The sequence below is a fragment of the Pleurodeles waltl genome, chromosome 1_1 (genome assembly GCF_031143425.1).
Source record: "Pleurodeles waltl isolate 20211129_DDA chromosome 1_1, aPleWal1.hap1.20221129, whole genome shotgun sequence".
In the NCBI taxonomy this organism is placed as follows: domain Eukaryota; kingdom Metazoa; phylum Chordata; class Amphibia; order Caudata; family Salamandridae; genus Pleurodeles; species Pleurodeles waltl.
This window is the reverse complement of record NC_090436.1, coordinates 390,264,225-390,289,902: the sequence shown is the minus strand read 5'-3', so window position 1 is coordinate 390,289,902 and position 25,678 is coordinate 390,264,225. Positions and strand designations below refer to the sequence as shown.

General features: G+C 49.5%; 1 protein-coding gene across 3 annotated transcripts in view; it reads right to left on the bottom strand.

Moving 5' to 3' along the window:
• Window positions 1-25,678, bottom strand: part of AP3B1 (adaptor related protein complex 3 subunit beta 1) — a 1,440,584-nt gene that overhangs the window by 1,152,415 nt on the left and 262,491 nt on the right. The gene's annotated exons all lie outside the window — the stretch shown is intronic.

The window sequence follows — 25,678 nt, the reverse complement described above, 5'->3', positions numbered from 1 at the left end:
ACAGTAAGTAACCGTGATGAAACACAGCAGTTAGCTTGGGTGAATCCTCAGTGAGTAGCGACTGATTTATGTCTCGGCAACCAAACTTTGAGCCAAACACTCAGCTGTGCGGTTCCTTAAAGACTTCAGTGACTCCTTGACGTGCATCAAAACACTTGAGCAATGTGACAGAAAAACAAACAAAATTGTTAAAATGTCAATGTTCAACACAGCCGGAAACCTTTACTCATCTGTCGCTGGGTAACAACTTGCCGCACACATCCAACCTCTCGAGAATAGAAGACGTGCATCAAAACGTGGCGTCTGTTACTTAGCAACCATAACAGTGTTGCAAGCAAGTCAGGCACGCATCCAGACGCCGCAAGTCCTCAAGGATCAGTAACTAGGTAACGGATTGCAGCGCTCTTCCACGTGGCGTCCGTTACCCGGCAACAAAATGTTGCGAGCAAGCGAAAAACAGACAAAAACGACGATCAAAATGTTCCCGCAATCATGCAGAAAAAATCTCCCATTAAAGGATGCCGGCAGTATCAACGCAGGTTACAGAAGTAGCAGAACGAAAGGCTGCGAGGACACGAAGTAGGAGATGAGGTCGCGTAGGTTCGAATGATGTTGACAAGCTTGTCGCCAAAAACATGTTGTATCCTCAACCGAAATAAGTGTGAATCCATGAAACTTGTTTGCCCTTGAACACGAAGATTTATTTCATGGTCAACACCAACGTCCTCACAGCCACCGAGTCCACAGGAAACTGCCAACTCAGAATCTGTGAGGTCATCAGTGTTCTTAGCTGTTAACATTCCATAAAGACATATTACAAATTACATAGACTTTAAAACAAAACACAACACTGTGGTTCTTGCGGAATCCTGACTGGGAGACATCGAGTAGGTTGTTGTCCTTTAGGAAGTTGGATAGCTGTTTGTTGACTATCTTCTCGATGACCTTCGTGGGGAATGGGAGAAGGGAGATGGGTTGGTAGTTTTTGAGGTCTTCTGGGTTGGCTTTGGACTTTTTGAGCAGGGCGTTGACTTCGGCGTGTTTCCAGCTCTCTGGGAAGACGCCGGTCTCGAAGGAGATGTTGATGATGGTCCGGAGCTGGGGAGCAATGATTTGGCTGGCTTTATTGAAGATGTGGTGAGGGCAGGGGTCAGCGGGAGAGCCGGAGTGGATGGTGCTCATGGTCTTGGTCGCTTCCTCATCGTCGGTGGAAGTCCGGGCGTTCAGGATGTTGGTGTGGCAGGGTGTGTTGGGGTCGACCTTGGCCGTTGTGGAGGTGGGGGCGGTGGTGCGAAACTTCCATGGATGTCGGTGATCTTGCTGTGAAAGAAGGTGGCAAGGGAGTCGCAGAGGTCTTGTGAGTGGGGTGGGTCAGCAGAGCAGGACTTGGGGTTGGTGAGTTCCTTGATGATGCTGAAGAGCTCCTTGCTATTGTGTGCATTGTTGTCAATTCGCTCTTTGTAAAAAGATCTTTTGGTGGCTCGGATGAGCTGTTGATGTTTGCGTAAGGCTGATTTGAGGGCGGCGTGGTTGTTTTCTGAATGTTCTTGTAGCCAGATCTTCTCGGGTTTCCGGCATTCGCGTTTGGATGCCTGAAGGTCTGGTGTGAACCAGGGAGCTTTCTTGTTGGCGTGGTTGTTGGTGGTTTTGTTGAGTGGGGCGAGGGTGTTGGCACAGTCGTCAAGCCATAGTTTGAAGTTGAGGGCAGCGGTGCTGGGGTCGTTGGTTTTGGGTGGAAGGGCGTGAGCGAGGTTGGAGATCAACTGGTCCTTGGAAATTTTGTTCCACTTGCAGTGAGGGATCCGATGCTGTTTGGTGATAGCTGGTGGGCTTCTGGAAGGAAAAATGAACACAACGGTGGCCGATCCAATTGAGTTCGGTGGTGTGAGTGAAGCTGACGTGGCTGCTGGAGGAGAAGATGGCGTTGAGTGTGTGACAGGCTGAGTGGGTGTGTGAGGTGACCAGCTGCTTGAGGCCGAGGTTGGCCAGTAGGGCTGAGAAGTTGCAGTCGCCGGTGTTCTCCAGGTGGAAGTTCAGGTCACCGAGGAGCATGTAGTCTGTGGAGGCGAGGGCGTGGGTGCTGATAGTGTCGGTGATGGCGTCGCAGAATTGTGGGCAGAGGCCCGGGGGTCTGTAGATGAGGGTTCCTCTCAGGGGGGTGTTGGCATTGACGTATATCTGGAAGTGCAGGTGTTCTGCGGCATCTAGGGCATCGTGGGTGTCGGTTGCGATACTGATGGAGCTTCTGTGGACAATGGCGATTCCTCCTCCTAGTTTGTTGGTACGGTCTCTTCGGGTGATCTTGTAGCCCTCAGGGATAGCTATGGCGATGTCCGGTTCAGATGAGGGGTTTATCCAGGTTTCGGTGAGGAAGGCGATGTCTGGGGAGGTAGCTGTGAGCAGGTTCCAGAGTTCGATGGCGTGCTTGTGGACGGAGCAGTTGTTGAGGAGGATGCAGCTGAGATGGCTGGGCGGCGTTGTTGTGATGCTTGGTGGCTTGAGCGCAGGTGAAGTGGCATGAGCGGCAAGAAAAGGGTCTGTGTGTGTGCCTAGGAGAGGGATGGGTGCAGGCGGTAGGGCGACCAGGGTAGAGCGCAAGGAGTTCCGAAGAGGTGTTGTGGCGACTGGCGGCGTGGGAGGTGCGAGGGGCAGGGGGACAGGCGCTGGGCGCAGTCCAGGCACGGACGGGTGCAGACAGACTTGCCTCTGATGCGCCTCCAGTTAGATAAAGTATCTACCAGAAAGAACTCTACAGAAGGAAAACAACTCGTTCATTTGATAGATATTTCTTCTTATCTTAGAACAGATAAATACCAAAGAAGTCCTTCCTAAAAAGGAGGATCTTGACCAAAACGTGTTGTAGAACTGAGTGGGCAAAATGGCATTCCCATCGGACCTGGTTGTCAAAGTAGTAGTCTTTTGTGAATGTATGCACCAACACCCACATTGGTAGCAGCCATGGCTCGGTTGGAATGGGCTTGCAGATCTTCCAGCGGCAGCCTCTTGGCCAGTGTGTAGTAGATATTAATGCTCAGGACTATCTTAACAAGGTCCTCCTCTGCACAACCTTCCCTCTCTTTGCTCCAGAGAATAAAAAAAAAGGTGACTGTTCTTGGTGGACCTTTGTACAGTCTATGTAAAAGCATCTCTTTTCAGGTTCAATCGATAATCCTTTCCTCTTCTTTCAGGGGGTAACTGGGAGCAAAAAAAACCAGTAGAACAATGGATTGCTCAATGTGCACGGGAGTCACAACTTTGGGTTAAGAGGCTGCCCGAGTCCTTAGAACCAATTTGTTCAGTAAAAATGTGGTCCAAGGTAGTTGCGGTCATTATTTCCAAAGAGAAAAACACAGTCTTCAAGGTCAGGAGACACAGCAAGCACATAGGCATAAGCTTGAATGGGGTACACATGAGCTACGTTAAGACCAAATTAGGAGCCACTGTGGTATTAACTGTTCGGGAGGGAACGTGTATAAACCTTTTATAAACCTCATGATAACAAGTGATTTATAGAAGACCAGACAAACATATTTTACAGTCCCCTTGACAGGCTTTAGGTTAAGGATCCTAAAGATCTAATCAGGCTTCTCAGTCCTCACATCGCTTCCTGTTGCATGTGCTGCCTGCGCGGTTGACAAGGACGATGTAGGAATCTAACAGGCCAAGAAGCCTCAGAGCCATCATCACCTGGATCCTTCCTGAAACAGGATCGTAGCCCGACTGTCATGGATTCGTTGCTGTGGAGAAAATGTACTGACTCCACTGTGCCCAGGATTGCCCCAGAAAAATGGAAACCTCAGTCTGGGAAATCGGGGGCTGGAGGGGGTGGTGGCTCTTTTATGAAGAAACCCATAGGTGTGGCCATAGTGGAGCATGTTAAACTGGTACACTTCAAGCCTCTAATAGTGCCTGTAGGACTGCATGATGGATGTATGTAAATATACATCAACTCTGCCTGTATGCCAGCCAATTAGAATAGCCCCTACATTTCCTGAACTGCTGCAAAAATGATTTGCAGGAGTTAATAGCCGCAAGGAATACCTTGCAGCTCTACCGTCTTTAAATCGTTCCAAAGTAGAGTCCACCTTCTTCCAAAAAAGAGATCGATCCAAGGGCATGTCCATTACAGAAGCCTATTCATCACTGGAAAACCCAGTGGTCCTCATCAAGGCATGTCTACGAAGGTCAACACAAATGCAATCTGTGGCATACAGACTGACAAGGATAACATACTCCCCACTATGCCTATTATGTATTGTCTGAGACAGAGTCGCTAAGATCCTCTGAAACTGCTGACAAGATCTTGCTGGCCGTAACCCAAACGACATGTGTGTTTCAGCCCAACAGACAGTTTGCATCTACAAATTGCAGCGCCAAGTTGACAGAGGAAAACAGGTTTGCCAAAACATTTTCTGTCTGCAGGATTCGTTCGACATGCGTTAACATTTGAGGCCTGTACAATAATGCTCTCTGGAGTGGGGTGATTGGTGAGAAAAGCAGGGTTACCAGGTATTGATATATAATGTCTGGCCACCTGCTCTCATGACAGGTTGGCAAGAACAGGACATGCCCACTGTGATGTCAACATTAAATGGAAGCAAGGGCTCAGATGTTGCCGGCATGTGCTGTAGGATTTTCGTCAAACTACTTCTCTTTGTCTCAATGGAGGTCAGCTAATTCTAGTATTGCAGTTGCTCCTTGAGCTACAATTGCGAACAAGGCATTTAAATCGGTGGCCAATTTGGCAAGTCGGGCTTATCCTCAGGAGAGGAATCAAGCCCATTGGTGTTTTGTAAATTAATATATTGGGCCTCATCAGCGTAATGAGGGGGGACACTCTCCATCATCATCAATATCCTATGGTGTATCTTGCTCTTACAGAGTCAAACCAGAGCCAAAAAAAAAGAAAGGAGCCCCTGCTGACAGCTGTGATGCAGTAGAGGCACAGGATTGAAGTCAGGGTACATTACAATAGGCTGCGCTTTCATAACCACATCGCACAAAATTGGTTGAGCTGGAGCAGGCATCTGTTTGAGATCTGCCATGAGTGTCAGCACTAGGCTATCCACTGGCACTGGTGGGAAAAACCAACATGGATCTTAAGTCCAGGGTGGAAATATCTGGAGTTCATGTGGGCCCAATAACAGGTTCAGAGAGAACTGACTACACCAGGGAGGGACCCACCAGCAGCAAACCAACTGGAGGCCTCTGTGCTTTTGTGAGTCCTTAAGGCATACCAGAATTAGCCAGACGCACAGTGAAAATTAATAGCATGGCCCAATGAAGGCCTCAATGTGCTATGAGGTTGACAACAGCCTGGGAAACAGAGGGCTCGTAGGGATTAGTTCTGTGGCTGCTGACCTCAATGGAATGATCACCACTCTTGATCATTTCTTGGAGTCAAAGTGGCGAGACAATGTTGAATCCTGCTTGTGTCTGAACGTTAGCTTACTGGAGGTTTTCGATCAGCAGGTGGAGCTGTTGCAGGAGTGGCCCATGACTGGAATGGAGTCGGCTTATGACTTGGACAGAATCTATACTGAAGCCACAACTTCTTCTGTTCGACTGTTTTCAACTTTGCCTTCTGGTCTCAAACCGCCTTCGGGTGCATGAGTGTGCACTTACCATACAACTTTGAATCACGGCTTGAGCATGAGGCATACCAAGTGGATGCCTGTGACCCCACCTCTGCTTTCTGCGGTCGCAGCACAGCTTGAATCCTGCCACTTTCATTGGGGTTTGCATCAGAAGGAGCAGAAAGAAAGAACTGAGATCAACATGCAGGGCTGGCTTATAAGTAGTTTAGCTATGTCAGTTCCAGGACAGTATGGCGCCAGCACAGAGCTGCATGATGCCATCTAGCTGTGCATGGGAGCACTGTTATGAAAAAATCTCTGAATTCATTCAAGCACTTGGGGGATAATATAAGATGAGTAATTTGTGGTTATAAGTAACTATCAGAAGGGGAGGGGGCGTGGCTTGGCCAACGAAGATGGCGGAGGTGTAAGGCTCTCGGTCAGGCCCTTTTCAGACATCCGACCATCATCCTGGGAGCCACATACAGAGTGATCCTGACCCTGACGGACCACAGGCACCCATAGGGCACACAGCACTGCACAGCGACAGCTGTCAAAGGCTCACAGTCAGACCCATGGCTAAGAGGACCCTTAGTTGGGGAAAACAGGCCGAAAAAAACCGCACCCTCACCCAATTGTGTGGCATGGTTTGAGGCAACAAAGGTGAAAAATGGGCTCTCAGGACCTTAATCCGACCCTCCAGAAATATACCGGCTGTGGTGGCCCTGGAGTCTGATTGTGACTGGGAGAGTGCAATGGGGTGTTGATTGGGTGGGTGAGGGGGTGGGGTGCTGGTAGAGGGGTCACTGACTTCAGTATGTGAGAGGATTGGTGAACTATTTGGTGGTTGCTCAGGGCAAAGTTCAGGGCCTGCCACTGGCTGATGACGGCAGCCGGGAACAGGGGACACATGACCGTACACTGCTAGTGTAGACAAACTGAGTTGCTGACCTCCTTGACATGCTGGTGGGAGAGGAGTCTCTGCTGAGCACACTAACTGCTGATGGCCCAGTGTGTTGCTTAATGGAGCATCACACAAGGCCAACAGCAGAGGAGTCGCTGCTGAGCGCCCTGGCTGCTGGTGGCTCTGTGTGATGCTCAGTGGCACTAGGACAATGGACAGAACCAGGCAAAAGGAAGAATGGCCTATCTGTGGACACACAGAGGGCGACACAGTGGAGGGGGTCACTAATGGGAACTGGTCTGGAGCCCCTGACGTCTGCGCTGCAGCTCACGCTGGATAAAATACTGGATGCCACTGGGAACTCCAAGGAAACAATGCAGCATCAGATTGGAGTGGTGGCGATGGAGTTTGGCCTTCTCAGGGCAGACCACTACAAACTGGCCAGTAAGGTTAAAGTCAACAACGTGACTGTGGAGGAGCTTCGACCAGCACAACGCTATTTGCAACAACAATGACTGATTTAACTGCGCGGATGCGGATCTTGGAGTACAAGGCTGGGGATGCAAAAGGGAGCAATTGGCACAATGTCAGGATTGTGAGGTTGCTTGCAGAGGGCAGCGACATGGTCACCTATTTAGAGTAATGGATAAAGACCAGTGTGGCGCCTACCCAACTTGCTCTCCTCTTTGCATTTAAACGGGCACAACGGGTCCCATCAAAACCTCTGGCCTAAAGACAGCCGTGGAGACCGGTGGTGGCCAAGTTACTCCATTACAGAGATTGCAACACTTTGCTTCAGAGGGCGCTCACAGAGGGCCCTTTTCATGTTAAGCACAGAGTGGTGACCATGTTCCCGGACTTCAATGGAGCTATGCAGTCTAAGAGGGCATCCTTTCCAGAAGTCTAGAGGTGATTACATGAAGCAGGGCTACGGTATTCCATTTTATTCCTGGAGAAAGTGCGGGTGATTCTCAATGCTGTGCCGCACACCTTCCTGACACCTTCCGATGCATGGGAGTGGTTTGAGAGATATCAGGCTGAGGACATGGGCAAAAGGGCAGCGAGCGTTAGGCCCCAGCCACGCATATGAAGATGGCCCAGAGATCCCACGAGTTTTGCACGCATCAAGAAGCCAACGAAGGAACAAGCAGATGAGGACAAGGCAGCAGCCTTAATGGCTGCAACAGGGCTCAATGCTGGGGGCACCATAGATTCTGAACACCCTGTCCGATGACCGATCTGAGGGTTCCACTATGGATGCTACCTCCGCTAGTGGACAAAGCATGCCCTTTGCGACACAGCAAACAGCAGAAGACTTGATCTGACATTGCAGAGCCCAATGGGTGAGATGGTTCCTTTATCGTGATGTGCAGTAAACTGTACTTTGCATTCTTGGACACACCTCTTCCTCCCCTGAGCCCACCCAACTCTCCCTCTGGGAGGTGTACATGGGCAGCGTGTGGGGAAGTGGGCCACGTGGGCCAGTGGAGGGAGATGGCCACAATGTTCTATACTCGCTGGTGTGGCCCTCTTATTGCTGGCTGTGGTGTGACCTTCTCTGCCTGTCATGGATGGGATGTGAATATCTGGTATCTTACACATGATGTTTTGGTTCTTCTTGTTGCTGAGGTGATCGCAGGTGGCTGTCATGGGTGAGTTAAGGCCGGGGCGCCTATGTGCCCTGACTGCGTGGTTTGCTCACCCTCATACCCTTATCCACTCACTTGTGAAAAGCACAGGGCAAGGGATCTGATAGCAAGCGCCACAGTCTCCTTATGTTTCTAAAGCACAGGGCTGTTCACATTGCCCTGCTACAGGAAACACGCCTTACCAAGGTTGAGGTGCAACTGCTCCAATGATACTGGAGGGCACAGGTGAATGCCACAGAATATTCTGTCTTTGCTAGGCGGGGGGCCACTGTAGGGGTCAGGTCAGGTGTCCCCTTTGAGGCATGCAAGATAAAAATGGATAAGGAGGGGTGATATGTGTAGATGGGAGGGAGACTAGATGGTAACCAGTTGACTATTGACTCCATATATGCCACAAATCAAGATCAACTGGCATTTCTCTACACCTTTTCTGTGCAACTGAGCTTGAGTGCTGATGGGGACGTGCTCCCTGGGGGCAACTCTAACTGTGCGGATGACATGGACATAGACAGCTCTACTTCACCTTTGCCAGGGGCTTCTACACATAGGGTGGCAAAGGTGCTCTGAGAAAGGATGGGTAACTGTAGGCTAGATGATATCTGGAGGGTAGAACACGGTTTAGTGAGGAATTACACCTATTGCTCCAGCCTGTATGTGCTACATGTCCGCCTGGATACATTTCTTTGCTCAGGGCAATCCAATTAATAGGTAAAGTACGATCACCACAGTGCTGTTACATCATGAATGATTCTGCTCAGTAATTGGATTGCCACTTCCGTGGTTTGTAAAGTCACTAGGGTGTGGTTTTCAAATGGGATTGTCAGTTGTAAAGCTCGTTAGAAAGTTATGGAGGCTCCCCACGTGCAAGTCTAGTCGTTCAGACCAAGTTGCGGGGGGAAATATGACTGCGGTTAGAAGACAGGTGGACCAGTAGTAACTACCCCCCATATGTCCCAAAACCCTCAGTACCTTGGACAACTCAAAGCGGCCAGCATCGGGCGCTGTGGCTCTGCAGGACGGGATTGGGCGCTGTGCTTTGGTCGTTGCATCTGTTCTGGATCAGGTGGGAGCCACGCCCAGAGTGTGAGTGCCGCACTAAGCTGCTGCATGCATGCGGCAGCAGTTTTTTCGCAATCCAGGCTGCTTTACATTCTACGTTGCAAAGGGGCCACGCTGAGTTTCTTCCAACAGGCGGTGGCTGTCTCCTCTCAATCCGGGGCGCGATACATGCTGTGGTTGACGATGGGGCCGTCCAAAGAGGGTCATCCCTGGGCGGAGCGACGGCCTCTGATCAGGACCAGTAGTGCATCCAATTGGCAGACAGCCAGTAATTATGGCGGGTGAAGTCTTAGTCAAGCCGGGACTCGGGTAGCACAGAACAAGCAGCCCTAGTAAAAATAAGTGAAGAAATTACGACTGTGTGTAGTAGAACGTAGACTTTACAAGTCCCTAAGACTGCCCTTCCTTTGGCAGGAATGGCAGACCAGGAAAGCCCTTGTGTATACTCTGGGTTCCAGGGAGATGGCTTTTGAGTCCTTGGGGCGCAGGGCAGAGATCAGCAGGCAGCAGGGCAGCACAAGAGGGCAGAGCAGCAGTTCCTAGGAACAGTCACGTCTGGCAGACTGGGGACCCTGGCACACAGGAGTCTTTACTTTTGGTGAAAGGGGGGGGGGGGGGGGGGAGGGGAGAGAAGGGGTACAGCCCCTTTTTGTGGACTCTGGTCACTACCCTTTGAAGTGTAAGTGTGAGCCTTTCCAAACCTCCTCCCCAGGAAGAACCATTAGTACCAGATGAATGCAGATTCAGTTTCGTATCCTGTGTTGTGAGTGTCTGGAGGGAATGCACAAGTGTAGCTCTCACCTAGCCAAGGTCACATGTTTATTGAAGACAAAATGCAGGCACACAGGGCAGTGACAACAGGAAAATGCACACTTTTTAAAAGAGGCATTTCTAAAATAGTAATAATAAATCTGACTTTACCAGTAAAGAGGATTTGTCATTACCATTCTGACGATACTAAACATAATGCGGCTACTCCTCTCAGATCAGGAATTACAGCTTAAAGGTATTTTAAAACTCCCTATACTGGCATATGAACGAGGCGGGCCTCACAGTAATGAAAAATGACTTTGGGAGTTCTTCATTACCAGGACAAAGAAAAGGGGAGTTTAAGGCTTGACAAGAGGTTTTAGATGCCAAGTCAGGGTGGTCGTGAGACTGCACACACAGGTGTAGTGGAGGCCTGAGCCATGTTTACAGGGCTACTTGAGTGGGTGACACAATGAGTGCAGCAGGCCCACTAATAGCATTTCATTTGCAGGCCCTGAGTTTATGCTATACCACTTTACAAGGGACTTACATGTAAATTATATATGCAATTGTGGATACATCAATGCTACCATGTTTATGGTAGAAGCACATGCGCTTTAGCACTGGTCAATAGTGGTAAAGTGCTCAGAGTTCTAAGGCTGAACAAAAAAAACATACAGCAGCAAAACAGGAGGAAAAGGGCAAAAGACTGGCTAAGACCACCCTAAGGATGCCAGGTCTAACAGGGAAGAATGCCCAGCAGTCCCCATGTGGTGCCTGTGCCACAGTGCTCTGTAAGACACCATTTAACGGGAGGCAATTTCGAGTTATTATGAGGATAATCAGGGGACGGCGTAGGATTGCCTTGTGGAGTGTGAGACGTTCAAGGTGTTGGCACAGGGACACTGCATGGGAGTGTCTGTGGGGATCAGGAAAGACCCAGCGCGGGATCTGATCAAGCTAGAAGGAGACATCCATCACCCAGACAACCAAATGGGCCATGATGATGAGGCAGGGTGATACTGGCTAAGGCCAGAGAAAAATAGCGTCCTCCTGGAGAAGCTCTGTGTCATAACTATTGGGAATATATGAGTCGAGCGTGTGAGGGAAGGACGGGGTAACTGTTGGCATGGCTGGCACGGCCAGAATGTAGGGGATCCCCAATTACTCAACTAAGAGTACCAGGTGGGGGCTGCTGTACTCACAGGTGGATGTTAACACCAACTTCTGAGACTAAGACTTTTTACGTCAAGCAACCTGAGGATTCCCAAGAGGCTACTGAGACCTTTCTGAATCCTTTGCGTTTATTTAGAGTTCATGCAGAGAATGTGGAGGTACTGGGGGCCCCAAGATGCCTCAGGAAATTAAAACTGCCATGAGACAAGGTGCATGGGCTATTGCCTGGGCCGGACGGCCTGCAGGCACAATTTTACTCTACCTTTAGTAGGCTGCTGGTGCCAAGGCTGGCTGCTGTCTATGCTGTCTTTACAAGTCCCTAAGATGTTTTGGCAGGAAGGGCAGACCAGGCAAGCCCTTGTGTACACTTTGGGTTCCAGGGAGATGGCTTTTGAGTCCTTGGGGTGTAGGGCAGAGATCAGCAGGCAGCAAGGCAGCACAAGAGCCACTTCCAAAGACCCCCATACCTATTACAGCGTACAGCCCTCTGTCCATCCTGAACACAGGCTTCAAGATTTTGGTCAAAATTCTAGCACTGCGGATACTCCCGCACATGCAAGCGTTGGTGTGCCCTGACCAGTGTGGATTCATACCAAAACCCAATATCTCCCTGGATCCGCGCCATCTGTATAAGCTCCTGGATTCTACATTGTTGCAAGGGAAGGGGCAGGCTGGGATAGTGTTGATCAACTTGGAAGGAATATGTTACGTAACCTGTAAGCTGTTGGGCTCCGACGTCTGCAACTTGTTTTTCTTCGAAGAAGTCTTCTGAGTCACAAGGTATTGCGACTCCTATACTCTGTACTGTGCATGGTCACTGGCTCCTTTTTTAGATTGTTTTTGGCTCTTCAAGTGAGAGCACGATAGGAGCAATATAGTGACAAACAAAAATGAGCAAGGGAGTAAAGATACAGTTCAAGTGATTTAGTACAGAAGTATATACGTCAGCCAGTTTTGGAGAGGGTGCGGGGGGGGTGTGCATATGAATCTACGGTACTACACACTACGAATAGATGCTTACAGGGTAAGTAAGATATTCCATTCATAGCATGTGTTGACCACAGGAACATATGCTTAGCATAGAATGTAAAGCAATGCTCCTGAAAAGCTAGGGTTCGCAAGTGGTTGACGTAGGTTTTGAAAAAGTTTTCTTAATACAGCTTGACCCACTTTAGCTTGTTGATTACCTAAAACATCAACACAATAGTGTTTTATGAATGTATGTGGGTTATTCCATATAGCTGCTTTAGAATTATCCGCTAGTGGAATGTTTCCTAAAAAGGCCATTAAGGCTCCTTTTTTACGAGTGGAATGAGCTCTTGGAGTTGAAGGCAGTACTCGCTTTGCGGTAGCAAGTTTAAATACATCTAACTATCTATCTTGCTATTTTAGCTTTTGATACAGGTGAACCTATTTGGGGGGTTGAAAATGCAACTAAAAGTTGTTGTCTTTTATTAAAAGGTTTAGTTCTCTAGATGCAATACATTAATGCTCTTTTAACATCGATCATGTGTGTCTTTCTGCTACTGAAACTAGTTTAGGGAAGAATACTGGTAGCTCTATTGTTTGACTGGCTTGGAAAGCAGAAACTACTTTAGGAAGGAACTTTGGATTAATAAGATTTACTAATTTAGTTGGGTATATTTGGAAGAAAGGTTCTTCCAATGTGAGTGTTTGAAGTTGACTTATTCATCTAAGAGATGAGATAGCTACCAAAAAAATCTATGTTCCATGTAAGGAACTGTAACAGGAGTGTAGTTATTCAGAGTCTAGTGAGAACTATATTGAGATTCCAGACTGGTGCTGGGGGCGGGGGGAAGGCCGGGTGGTATGGGTGAATAAGGTGGAATGACTTTCTTGAGTCCTTCCATAAATGCCTTGATTAGTAGAACTTTAAAGAGTGGCATATGTTGTCTGTTTTGCATGTAAGCAGCTAGTGCTGCTAAGTGTAATCTGATAGAGGTATATGCAAGGCCTGCGTGTCGTAAATTGAAAAAAGATAACCAATGAAGTGTTGCACTGTAGGTGAGAGTAGTTGGATTTGTTTGCCTAGACAGTAATGTAAAAATATTTTCCATATAGCTGCATAACAAGCTTGGGCAGTTGGCCTGCATGCTTGTTTGAGAATGTTCATGCATTGCCTGTGGAGAGTAAGGTGTCCAAATTCTAAGACTTCAGGAGTCAAATAGCTAGATTGAGCTGTGCAGAATTTGGCTGTAGTATCACTCCCTGGTCCTGAGTTATAAGATGTGGCCAGACAGGCCGTTTCTCATGTGGCACAAGCAACAGTTGTAGCAGGGTTGTGAACCCTGCTTGTTGTGCCCAGGTTGGGGCTATTAGGATCGGTGAGGGATGTTTGTGTTAGCTTTTGAACCACAAACAAATTGGTGGGAGAGGGGGAAAAGCATAAGCAAATATCTCTGACCAATTGATCCAAAGGGCGTGGTCCTTGGATTGCTGGTCAGGCAACCTGGAGGTGAAGCTTTGGCATTTTGTATGCTGTTGGGCTGCGATGAGGTCTCTCTCCGGGGATTCCCACCGTTAGAAGTATGAGTGGAGCAGTGTTGTGTAGATTTCTCACTTGTGTACTTGCTGATGCATTCTGCAGCGCATATCTGCAAAGTTGATGTCCACCCGTTAGGGGTTCTGCTAGGAGGTGGATTTTGTGATGCATGGCCCAGTGCCATATCTGCTTTGCTATCCACGAGAGCTGTATTGATTGTGTGCCCCCGTTTTTGGATAAAACACATTGTGGTCATGTTGTCGGTATGGATAAGAACAACCTTGTTGTGAAGATGCTGTTTAAAAGCTTTCAGAGCAGTTGAATGGCAAGAAGCTCTAGATGATTTTATTTTTATTTATTGCTTTTATGAAGTTAATTCAAAACAGAACAATAAACAGCTCTGATGCATCAGGCAGAACACTCGGGAGCAAATTGCAAAAATCACAGCTAACATTAGAACCCGATGGATAACCATACCGTTCCTATTTTGTGATTTTACATTTAATACACTTTCATGTAGACAAAGTATAAGCAGACAAGGGGAAGATTGCCCAAGTATGCATGCCACCGTCTGCATCGGGAAAAAGTGGAATGGGAAAAGACAGCCAAAGAGAAAGTCCACACTGGTATCACAGCCTGCCCGAAAGAGCAAAGTGTTGTCTCAGCGGCTACAGTTAATTTAGACACCGGCTTCCGTCGTACATCTCTATGGCCCAGAGTCAAGGAAGACCTGCAGGGGGGACCACACATCTCGTGGCCAAGAGTTGGGCGGCATTAATTCCCAATAGGCCACTAGTTGTTCCTGGCAGTATGCAGCATCCCGCAACCAATCCTGGCAACGGGGTGTTTGCCCTCTACCCCAACACATCGCCACTCTGTGCTTCGCCAGCACCAGGGGCAATCCCACCAATCTCCTGTTTTCGGGGGGAATCTCTCTGACGTATCCCAGAAGAGCAAATTTAGGGGACCTCGGCAACTCAAGCCTGACCATTTCCACCAGCGCATTCAGCACATCCATCTAGAATCCCTGCAGCGCCCCACAACCCCACGCCAGATATATGAAATCCGGTGGCAATGCGCACCTATCGCATCTGTCGTCGGACCGGACCCCCATCCTCTTGAGACATTTCGGTATATAGTACAAGAGCTGCAGAAACTTAAAATGTAATAATCGCTATCTATAGTTGGGGGAGAGCTCACCCATGTGCGCACAACAATAACGCCAGACATCACCCGACAGGGTCTCCCCTATATCTATCTCCCATTGCGCTCTTGCCCTAGTTGACACCGCGGGTGCAGTCATCTGCATGCACACATACAGGCCTGTGATAAGGCAGCAGGGAGATGGGGACCTGTACAGTAACTCCAAGATGTGACTCATTGGGGGTGCCGCATGGAAACCACGGAATTGGGACCATAGAAACTCTGATTTGTAGGTAAGTGAGCTGATATTACGTGGTATTGTGCGGTGCACAGAGCACAGCTTCAGAAGAGATAAAAAGAGTTCTCAGGGTACCAAGACCCCAAGGTCGTCAGCTGCAATTGTCGCAGATGCTCGTCCATCCGGCCACCCCCCCCCCATGTACACGGGTGCATAAAGTCCTGCACCGGTGCCGAGGGCGCAAACGGTACCCCAGTCCCAGCACTCCACAGAAGCTCCCGCCAGGCCCGCGCCGTGCACGCCACTGTATCAACATCCCGCATCCTAGATCCAGGCCACTCATATAACACTCCAGACAGTCGGTCAGACAAAACAGAATCATGTTCTGGAGCCAGATGCGGTAAATATTTTATGGGGTGCGTCCAAAAATGCGCATAGTGTGCCTGTGCGCAATTGTAATAAAGATCCAGCTCTGGAGCAGCCAAGCCGCTCAGCTCAAACGGCAGCGTGAGCGCCTCTCATGAGATTCTGGGCTGTTTACCGGCCCAGACCAAGGATATGAGTAAAGACCTAAGTCGTTTCAGGAAGCTAGATGTGAGCGTGAGAAGAAGAAATAGTGATAGAGAAATTTGGGCACGACCACCATCTTAGCAATTGCTATACAGTCAGCGAAAGCGGGAGAGAACGCCACGCCATCACCCTGTAGTCTAGCCACGTAATGGCCCTGCTGTAATTGCCCGACAATAATTCATCCAACTCCCTGCACACCCATATGCCCAAATAGCATAACGGGCCATCGGCCCAAATCATGGGGTATCTTGAGCAGTACTGTGTCGTCGTAGCCGATAAAGGTAGAACCACAGACTTAGACAAGTTTATTGTGATCCCAGAGATCCGACCAAAACGTGCAATCTCATCTATTAGTATGTCTAGGTGAACCTGAGGGTCCTGTACATATAAAGCATCATCATCAGCGTACATAGAGACCAGGATTGGGCGTTGTCTAAACGCCAATCCCCTGTGATTATGTTGCTGCCTCAAATACGCAGCAAGTGGCTCCATCGCCACCGCAAAGAGCAGGGGAGCAAGGGAGCAACCCTGCTGAGAACCCCTAGACACCGAAAAGGGATCCGAGGTCACCCCATTAATTCTCAATCTCGCCACCGGAGCCAAATACAACTGACAGATTAATTTGATGAATCTGGGACTCAAACCCACCCTCGATAACAGGCCAAACATATATGTCCATTCTAGGGAGTTGAACGCCTTCGTTGCGTCCCAAAAAACAGCTGCAGCACGGTCTTCAGGATTCACCATTCAAGATACCGCAAAGAAGGCACGGAGATTATACAGGGTCGAGGCCCAACAGGAAACCAGATTGATCAGGGAGCACCAGAGACGGGAGAAGGGGCTGCAGACATGTCGCTATCAGCTTAGCTAATATCTTATCATCCAGATTTATAAGCGATAGTGGCCTATACGAGTCACAATGACACGGATCTTTACCTAGCTTCAATATAGTATCTATGAGGGCCTCATGTAGCAATGGCGGGAGGATGGCATTCTCAAGTGCCTCGGCATACACATCTAATAAATATGGGGCCAATAAATCTACATATTCCTTATAGAAGGCCGCTGTAAGCCCATCTAAGCCAGGGGCCTTATCTCCCAGCAGGCTACGGATGACCTGTACAATGTCCTCAACAGAGAACGGCGAATCCAGGTATTGCCAGTGCATGTTCTCCAGCCAGAGCAGGCTGATGTCCTCAAAATATTCTGTGTATGTCTCCGTGCACGGCCTCTCCGAAGCAGAATAAAGGGAGGCATAGAAATCAGTTAGCACCTGTTTGACCTCGTCAGCACCAGCCCAACATTCATCAGCGGAGTCCAGCAGCTCCACAATATAATTCCCAGCCCACGGCCGTCGCTGCATTGCCGCAACGTTCTGCTGGCCCTCTCGCCCTCTCCGTACCGTCTTGCTTTCACCTCTCTACCCAGAAAGCTGATCTCACAAAGCGCTGCCCCCTCATATTCTGACAATTTCTCCGGGACCTCAGCCAAGAGGGCATTGGACATGTCGGCGCATAGTCGTTTCGCCATCATGATCAGCTGGGCCTCCAGGTCTGCCAATTCCCGTTGTATTTGCCTGACCACGCCGTGTTGCTTAGCTAGGCAGATCCCCCGGGACCACCACCTTAAATGCCTCCCACAAGGTGCCCCGCCGACGAGACTGATCCTTTATTAACCGTAAAGTATTACACTATAGCGGTCCGCACCTCCTCCCTAAAGGCTTGATCTTTCAATGCATTGCGAGGCAGTCTCCACAGTAAGTCACGGCGCGCGCCCCCAGGAATTCCCAACTTCAAAAGAACCGGAGAATGGTTCGACAAGGTGCGAGGCATGTGTTCAATAGACTCCGACCAGAGCTCTACGTCTCTTGTGCCGAGCCATCTATCAATACGTGACCAGCTGTGTACTGTGTTGATGCATGTTACTTCTCTTTCAGCACCATGTTTTACCCTCCATAAATCTACCAAAGCACCCTCCGCCTTAATTCCGGAAAGGGCCCCTGCAGCCGCCATGTGCTGGGGCCGGGCCCGGCTCTCACAGTCCGCCACTGTCTACAGAACTACACTGAAGTCTCCTCCCCGCAGTAGCGACCCAGGAAGCACACCAAGTGCCACACCTCCTCAATGAACTGCAGGTCGTCCACATTGGGCCCGTATACTGATACAAGTCGAAACAGCCTGTCGTGTAATGTACCCTGAAGTAGGACATAGTGGCCATGCAGGTCTATAATCACTTTCTCAGTACACCATTGAAGCCCCTTCCGATCAGAATGGCTACCCCCCCCTCGCATAACTTGAATGCGCAGCCACATGACACTCCCCAATCCAGCTGGCCCTCACCCTATGCTTCATAGCAGTAGTCAGGTGAATTTGTTGGAGCATGCAGACATCTATCGCACGACGCTGCATATAGGCCGATACTAATCGCATCTTGTGCCCATCATTGTGCCCCTGGACATTCCAGGTCAAACAATTAACATATGTCACCCCCCCCCGGGAGCCATCATAGCAAATGCCTCAACTGCACTGCGGCCATTTCCCATCCAGTCACAATTCGAGACAGCAGCGAGGACAAGCAGATACAGATAAGCAAAGGTAAAGAGAGAGCATTCAATACGATAACCAACAAGACAACAACCACCCACCGCCCACGCTGGCCCCCCCAATTGAGCCAGCCCCACAAACCCACCCATACCCAAACACAAATCCCACCGCATATCAACAAACAACTTGATTGGAGTCATCCAATGGGATGCTGGAGTGGCCATCTGTCTTCCACCCCGGTGTGGGTGGGTGGGTGGTCAGGAGCCTCCATATCACCAGTAGTACCACGAGACAGACTGCACCGAAGTACAGTTCACACACAAGGCCCAACAGGACATAAAACACAGTTCAGGACCGCAGGCGTCCACCCAGAAACAATTGTCCTCAGTCATTATCACTAAGAGTGTTGCCACCCTCTCCAGTATCGTGTGAGCACCCCGGGATCACCATTTTGGGGATCATTTTTGCATATTTAGTTGCCCGTTTCGGGTCAGTAAAAAAATGTAGTTTGCCTTTGTGCTGTACACGTAATTTGGCCGGCTAGATGAGGGAATATTTAGCATCCGTCTGGCTCAGAGCCCGCTTGACTGGGAGGAACGCCCTGCGGGCCGCCTGCACATCAGGGGTATAGTCAGGGAATATGTTTAGCTCATTGTTGTTGTAAACCACGGGTCGGCGCTTCCTAGCAAGGCAAAGTATGGTGTCTCTGTCCCTGTAGTTTAATAAGCGCACAATGACTGGGTGCGGCCCAATGATCTATGCACCCGCTCCACCACCAACACCGGAGAAAGCTCACCAGGGAACAGTGCAGACAGCATAGTCTCCGCATAGTCCTCCATGCGCTCCAAGGCTGTTGATTCCGGGAGAACCAAAATGCGGATATTATAGCGTCTGGAGCGGGCTTCAAGGTCTTCGTTTTGTTCCGGATTACCTCGAACACCTGTTCCATTTGTAGTAGCCTCGCTCCGTCCCCACGACAATCATCCTCCAAATCAGAAGTGCGAGATTCCACCTGACAGATTTCAAGACAGGTGTCATGGCCGTCCAACCTTTCTTTTAAACAATCCATTTGCTCCATCCGGTGATCTAGCTTAGCGTCGTTACCGGCCAGACTGTGCTTAAGGTCCAAGAACATAGCCTTCACTGTGGTCGACTGAGTGTCTTCATGTTGAGGCAAATCGTCCGCTGACTTGCTGGCTTGACTGCATTTTTTCTTCTCCTCAAATGTGAGTTTGGGCTGTTCCTGGTCTGCTTTCACTATCATATCAGGAGCTCACCCTGGGGTGTGGGGGGCACCGTCCGAAATCCTCTATTGAAGCGCCCAAGCACGCACCAGACACCACCCAGTTGTATCTAGCAGTGTTAACTTGGGGGGCGCCTACTCTCCCATCTTGCCCGCAGGCGAGTATCAGCACACATGCCGCTCCTCCACATCAGAGCCCCGGGTCTCACTGACTTTTTCTGCTGACCCAGTCTACAGGCCTCCGCTGGAAACAGGGTGGGGGGTGCACTCACACTGTTCCTCTCGCCCCCGCCAGCCATGGAACAGACAAGGCCCCGCGGGGACCGGAGCCAATCACGTAGCTCTCCCTCGTCAAATCGTTCCCCCTCCAAGAGGATGGGCGCATCGCCTGGCAAAAATCACAGGCCCGCCATCAGCAGCAGCCAGCCAGCCAGCACCGACCCACGTCCAGGGCACAGCGCCGGCACTCACCCGCAGGGTCCGCAACCCAGTCCTCACCCTGAGAGCTCCAAGTCTCCTTCTTGAGGGGAGGGGGGGAGGGTTTGGCATCCACCGCCTCGTACTCCACCCGCGGCCACCTCCCGTCCACCTCCGGGGCCCGTCCAGAGGCGCCCCACACAAGCCACACATAAGGCCAGGCACCTCCTCCGGTGACCCGAGCAGGCCCCACGCGTACGCTACTGCCGGGGCCTCAGCACATAAGGCAGATATACAAAAGCACCTCGGGCATCCGATCCGTCAGGATTATGGATGGATTTATGCCCCTGCCCTGCAGAGCCTCACGGCGTGACGGCCATCTTGCAGGATGACCAGTCCACACCTCCAAGAAGCTCTAGATGATTGATGTGAAAGTGCTTCTGCATTGGTGACCAGAGGCCACATACTGTGAGGTCCTGCATATGTGCACCAAATCCTGTAGAGATGCATTTGTTGTAACAATGACTTGCAGAATTGGGGGTTTAAAGGGTCAGACCCTGCAACAGATTGTTGCTTTTCCACCACTGCAGAGAGCAAAGGGTCACTGGCCCTACCAACACTATATCCCTCTGGTGTACTGGGACTGGTAGGATGCTTGCTGCTTTTTAGCACTGCCTGTGTCAGAAGAGGTCCCTGGTTTTGCTGCATCTCTATATTGTCCTCTCCGAAAGGAGCCCCTACGCTGAAAAAGTCCATAGTTCAACAATAGTGCGGAGATGTTCGTGTCCTTTTTAATTTTTTCCAACATTTCATCTACCTGTGGTCCACACAAATGGTCACCATTGAAAGGTATATCAAGTAAATGTTGCTGGTCATCAGGCTTAAAGCCAGAGACTATGAGCCATGTATAGCGCCTAATGATGATGCTTCTATTTACTTCCCTGGCACTTGCATCAGCTGAATTTAGTGTACATTGTAGAGTGGCACTGGAAATAATTTTCCCTTCTTCCACTAGCTGAGCCCTTCTCTGCCGGTAGTGTTCTGGGAGATGCTGGAGTAGCTCTGGCATTTCATCCCACTGGGCTCTATCATAACAGAAAGTAAGCCTACAGAATTGGCTACATGGAGGTGGCTGGCTGCTCGTGCAGCAACACGTTTTCATGCCGCATCACACTTTTTGCTCTCTTTATCCTTTGGTGGAGGGGGGGGGGGGGGGGGGAGCATCTCCAGTGCTGAGAACTGCCCCTTTTCCAAGCATTGTGAACCACCAAAGAAAAAGGAGGACCTGACCCTGTAGGTAGGATCAGCTGGACAGGGCTTGCATTTTTTGTTCACCCTTGGGTTTATTACTCTGGACTGGATTTTAAATATTTCCTGTGTGCTTAAGCATCCCTTTTAGCATGGGCAAAAACTGTACTGTCCTATAAGACCTAATCAGCATTTCCACCAGGAAATTATCCTTATCTTGTAAACCATGGAGATGTACTTTATGATAATGCACAGCCCTACTGAGGACCTCCTGGTAGGTTGTTTTATCATCTGGTGTTGAGAGTTTTGAGGGGTATAGGTTGGGATCCATGTCATCCACAGGGTCTATGTCATATTGATCCCATGGGTCATGGGCAGACCCTGTGGGTCTTAAAACTATGGAGCGTCATAGGGTTGAATAACCTCCTGTGTGTCAATGTCACACTGTGATGATGGTGTGGGTGATGTGTCCCATCGTAATGATATAAGGTGTACAGGTGATTGCGTATTGAGTGGCGGTATTGTAGGTGGCTATATAGGAAGAACAGGTGAAGGAAGAGAAGGTATAGACATTAAAGTGGGTGGAGGAAAATGATTGGGCTAATGCCCCCGTCTTTACCGTTCTTCTTTGGAGCCTTGGGTGGATCTGGCCCCATGTTTTGTTCCTCAAAAGTTTTCTTCCTTTTAAGAAGTGTGCCCAATGGTAGGAGAGGTAGTTCTGTCACTACCCTGCTGGTGTCTGGATTAATAAATAAGTTTTTTTGCTTATTATCAAGTCTGTCTTGGAGTTTCTTAAGAATGGGCTCCACAGGCCGCTGTTCGAACTCCAACAGCATTTTTGGCATTTGACGAAGAGGGCTTTTTCGACACTAACAGAATCTTCGATGATGCTTTCTGTGTATGAACATGTTTCGGTGCAGAAGATGTTTTCCGATCCGAAGATGATATTTTCGCTTCCAATGCTTTCTGGTGCTGTCCTGGCGTCGCAGCTCGCTTTTCAACACAAGGACCAAGGCAACTTTTCGTGCCTTTGATTTTGATGCTTGTCAAAGTTTTGTAGGCAGAGGGACGAAAGTCTGTTCCTTTGCCTGCTTTCAGATACCACCATGGAACTAGAGCAGTGGGGCTCCATGAGCCATCCTGGTTGGTTTACTTAAGGTGTGTACAGCTTTCACCGGCATACTGACGTGCCCTTGCAATGTAGGCGGATCAGGGTCAGAGACAGAGCCATCACCGCTGCTGGCAGGCAGTATGGGAATGTCCACAGGCATAGCCTGTGCCTCAGTGTCCCCGATTTCTTTCTTCTATTGACTGCTCCCCAAAGATATTGGGCACATCGTAACATTGTCAGCTTGGTCAGCCTGCATGGTGGAGTGGGCCCAGCACTGCTTCCTCTGCTGCCGAAATGTCTTCTTGGATCGAAAGGCCAGGCACGTCTCACATGACAACTCGTTGTGTTCAGGGGATATACAGAGATTGCAGACGGAGTGCTGATCCTGCGTAGAGTACTTGGCATGGCACTTGGGACAGAAACTGAAAGGCATTTTTCCATTCCTGTGAGCTCGTGGAGTGGAAGAAGTGGGGACAGAAAAAGGAAAACCAAGTCAAACCGGGTCCAAACCCAGGCAAACAGATTGGAATCCTTTAAGAAAACCAGTAGGTATTCATCATTGTTGAATATTACGTTGAAGGGTGATCAAACCAGGGCACTGGTGAGGCCTAGTGGCAGGGATCGAAGCTTCAGTTAGGTAACTCCAAGATAGACATCTGACCCCCGACTGCGGAAAGTAACTACCTAACAAAGAAGCTGATGACAATGCGCAATACAGACTATAGGAGAAGTCACAGTTACAAACATTCGAGCCCAACATTAGATGGCAGGGGTATTCTAAGCATATGTATCTACAGCAAATACATGCTACAAATAAGGTGTTGGTTAGTTGGCCACTCTTGGAGTAAGTTCATGCTTACAATGGGACTGGGTGTTGCCTCAGTGCGATGGGTACACCTGCTGTATAAGGGCCCAAACGCTAGGAAGTGGGTGAGGCATGAGGTTTCCAGTTCATATGAATTTCATCGGGGAACCAGGCAAGGATGCTCGTTATCTCCACTACCGTTTGCACTTGCTAATGAGCAGCAGGTGTAGTTGTGCAGGGAACGAGGTCAGGGAGGAGGCATGGTGCTGGATGGAACTGAACACCTCATTTCTTTTTACACGTGCAACCTATTATAATTGTCCAGTATGGAGGCAGACGTCCCCTTCATGGTCCAGATGCTCTGGGAATTTGGTGTAGTTTTGAAGCTACATGCAAACTTATCGAAGTCCTACGTTTTCCCTCTGCAACTGGGCCTGGATAGGCCTCACACCTTAGTACCAGGCATCTAGTGCGCCCCCTGCACCTTTTGTTACCTGGCATACAAATTTACCATGGATTAGAAGACACAAAGGTATAGTAACCTGGGCCCTGCCCCGTGCTCTTTGCTGGGGAGCTTAGCCTTTTGGCAGACACTGAAGCTTCTCCTTATGGCGCAGATTGCAATTACTAAAATGATTATGCTACCTCGGTCGCTTTATTTCTTCATAAACCTTCCCGTGTGGATCCCTGGACTTGCTTCTTCTGGAGCTTATATGGGATGGGGTGTGGCCAGAGGGGGCTTTGGATGCCCTCAGGCAGCCTATCCTAGAAGAGGGTCTGGGGTACCGGACTTTGAGGCCTATTTTCTAGCAGCCTAACTGCAATGGATTATTAAGTGACTGGATGGGGCAAATCCGGTGGAAACAGCGCCTATTTAAGGGGTGCTGTTGGCAAGACTTCTGCAGCAGGTACCTCGGAGAAACGGGGATGGTCTGCTACTCTCCACTGCCTTCAAATGTTCATGGCGGTGTGTTCGCCATACACGGCATTGCCTGTTGTATCCATCGGCCCTCCCACTGGTGGGTTCGCCCCACGGTGATCTCCCAATATTTTTTCCAGCGGTGCAAATGGCAACTTGCACAGAAGCAGGGCCGATTGCTGGAGGTGACTGTTAAGGCTTCAACGTTGATACCCCTGACCACCTTGATTGACTCCCATGGCCTGCCCCCAGAACACTTACAAGAATGATATGCCGTTATCCAATTGTTATTGTCCATGGGCCTGAGGAGGAACCTAGTGAAGTGATTTTATTCTGCCCATTACAGGATAGTTAGGAAACCCCTGTTGGCCTTGCGGATAAAAGGTAAAGGGTCTTCGGAAGGGCTATACCAGACCGAGAATAGACAAGAATGTTAGCATACCCGCAGAGGTTCTTGAGCAACACACACCTCAAATACATTCAATTCAATTACCTCCATATGACATACCTAACACCCAAGGAACTCACTGCAATCTATAGGGGCGGGGAGGGAAGCTTTGCCCTAATTGTGCACTAGAGAAAACAGATTTCTGCCACATGACCTAGTCATGTATGCAAATCCAGGAGGTCTGAGGAACTGGGCTACAGAAATAAACAGGATGCTCCCCAGTTCTCTTGGATAAAAAAAAAAGGGGGGGGGAGGGGGGGGAGGTGCAGTTTAATAATCAACTTGCTACCACTGTAGATGTCTTGGCTCCCACGATTAAATGTGGGGCTCCTGTGTGAGGGAAAGAGGGATGTGCTGCTGAATAACAGGAACCTGGCATGGTTTATCACAAATGGCTCTCGCCCGGTACTGCCTTCCTGACAGTGGGGGAGCTACCTTTCTGACCTGGCCTCCCTGGCTCATGCATGCTAAATGGGTCCATGATAAGATGCTTAGACGCAATTGTTTGAACTACAATGCTATGGTTAATGTTTTCAGGTCTAGTCTGTATATCAACAATGCATATTGGTTATGACTACATTGTTTCCAAAATAGATGGGAAGTGACTATTTCCTCTGTGCTACTGTATATGTACTGAATTGTGAAGGTTTAGGTACTTTTTGGGGGTTGGTGGGACCATAAACTCCCAATAGACTTGGTGGAAGGGATTAACAAATGTGTGTATGCTTGATATGTACAGGTGAACTTGTAAAAAAAACTAATAAACATATTTACAAAAAAGTAAGTATCCATCAGAATTGCTGCTTCTAGAGCTCATATGGGATTGGGGGGTGGAGGGTGGGTCGGGGGGCTGGGGGTGGGGGTACCCAGAGGGGGCTTTGGATTCCCTCAGGTGGCCTATCCTGAAAGGGGGACTGGGGTACCAGACTTTGAGGCCTATTTTGTAGCAGCCTAGCTGCAATGGATCATTAAGTGACTGGATGGGACAAGCCTGGTTGAACTGGGGAAGGTGGGTACAGCGCCCACTTAAGGGGTGCTGTTGGCAAGACTTCTGCGCCAGGTACCTTGGAAAAACAGGGATGGCCTGCTACCCTCCATTGCCGTCAGATTGTCGTGGTTGTGTGTTCGCTGTACGCGCATTGCCCACTGTATGCTCCGGCCCTCCCACTCGTGGGGTCGCCCCACTGTGATCCCCCAATCCCTTTCCCAGCGGTACAAATGGCAACTTAGACAGAGGCAGGACTGATTGCTGGAGGTAACTGTTGAGGCTTCAATGTCGATAACCCTGGCCACCTTGATTGACTCCCATGGCCTACCCCCAGGAGACATCCCTCATTATGAGGCTCCTGTTAGGAGGACCTTTATGGCTCTTTGGG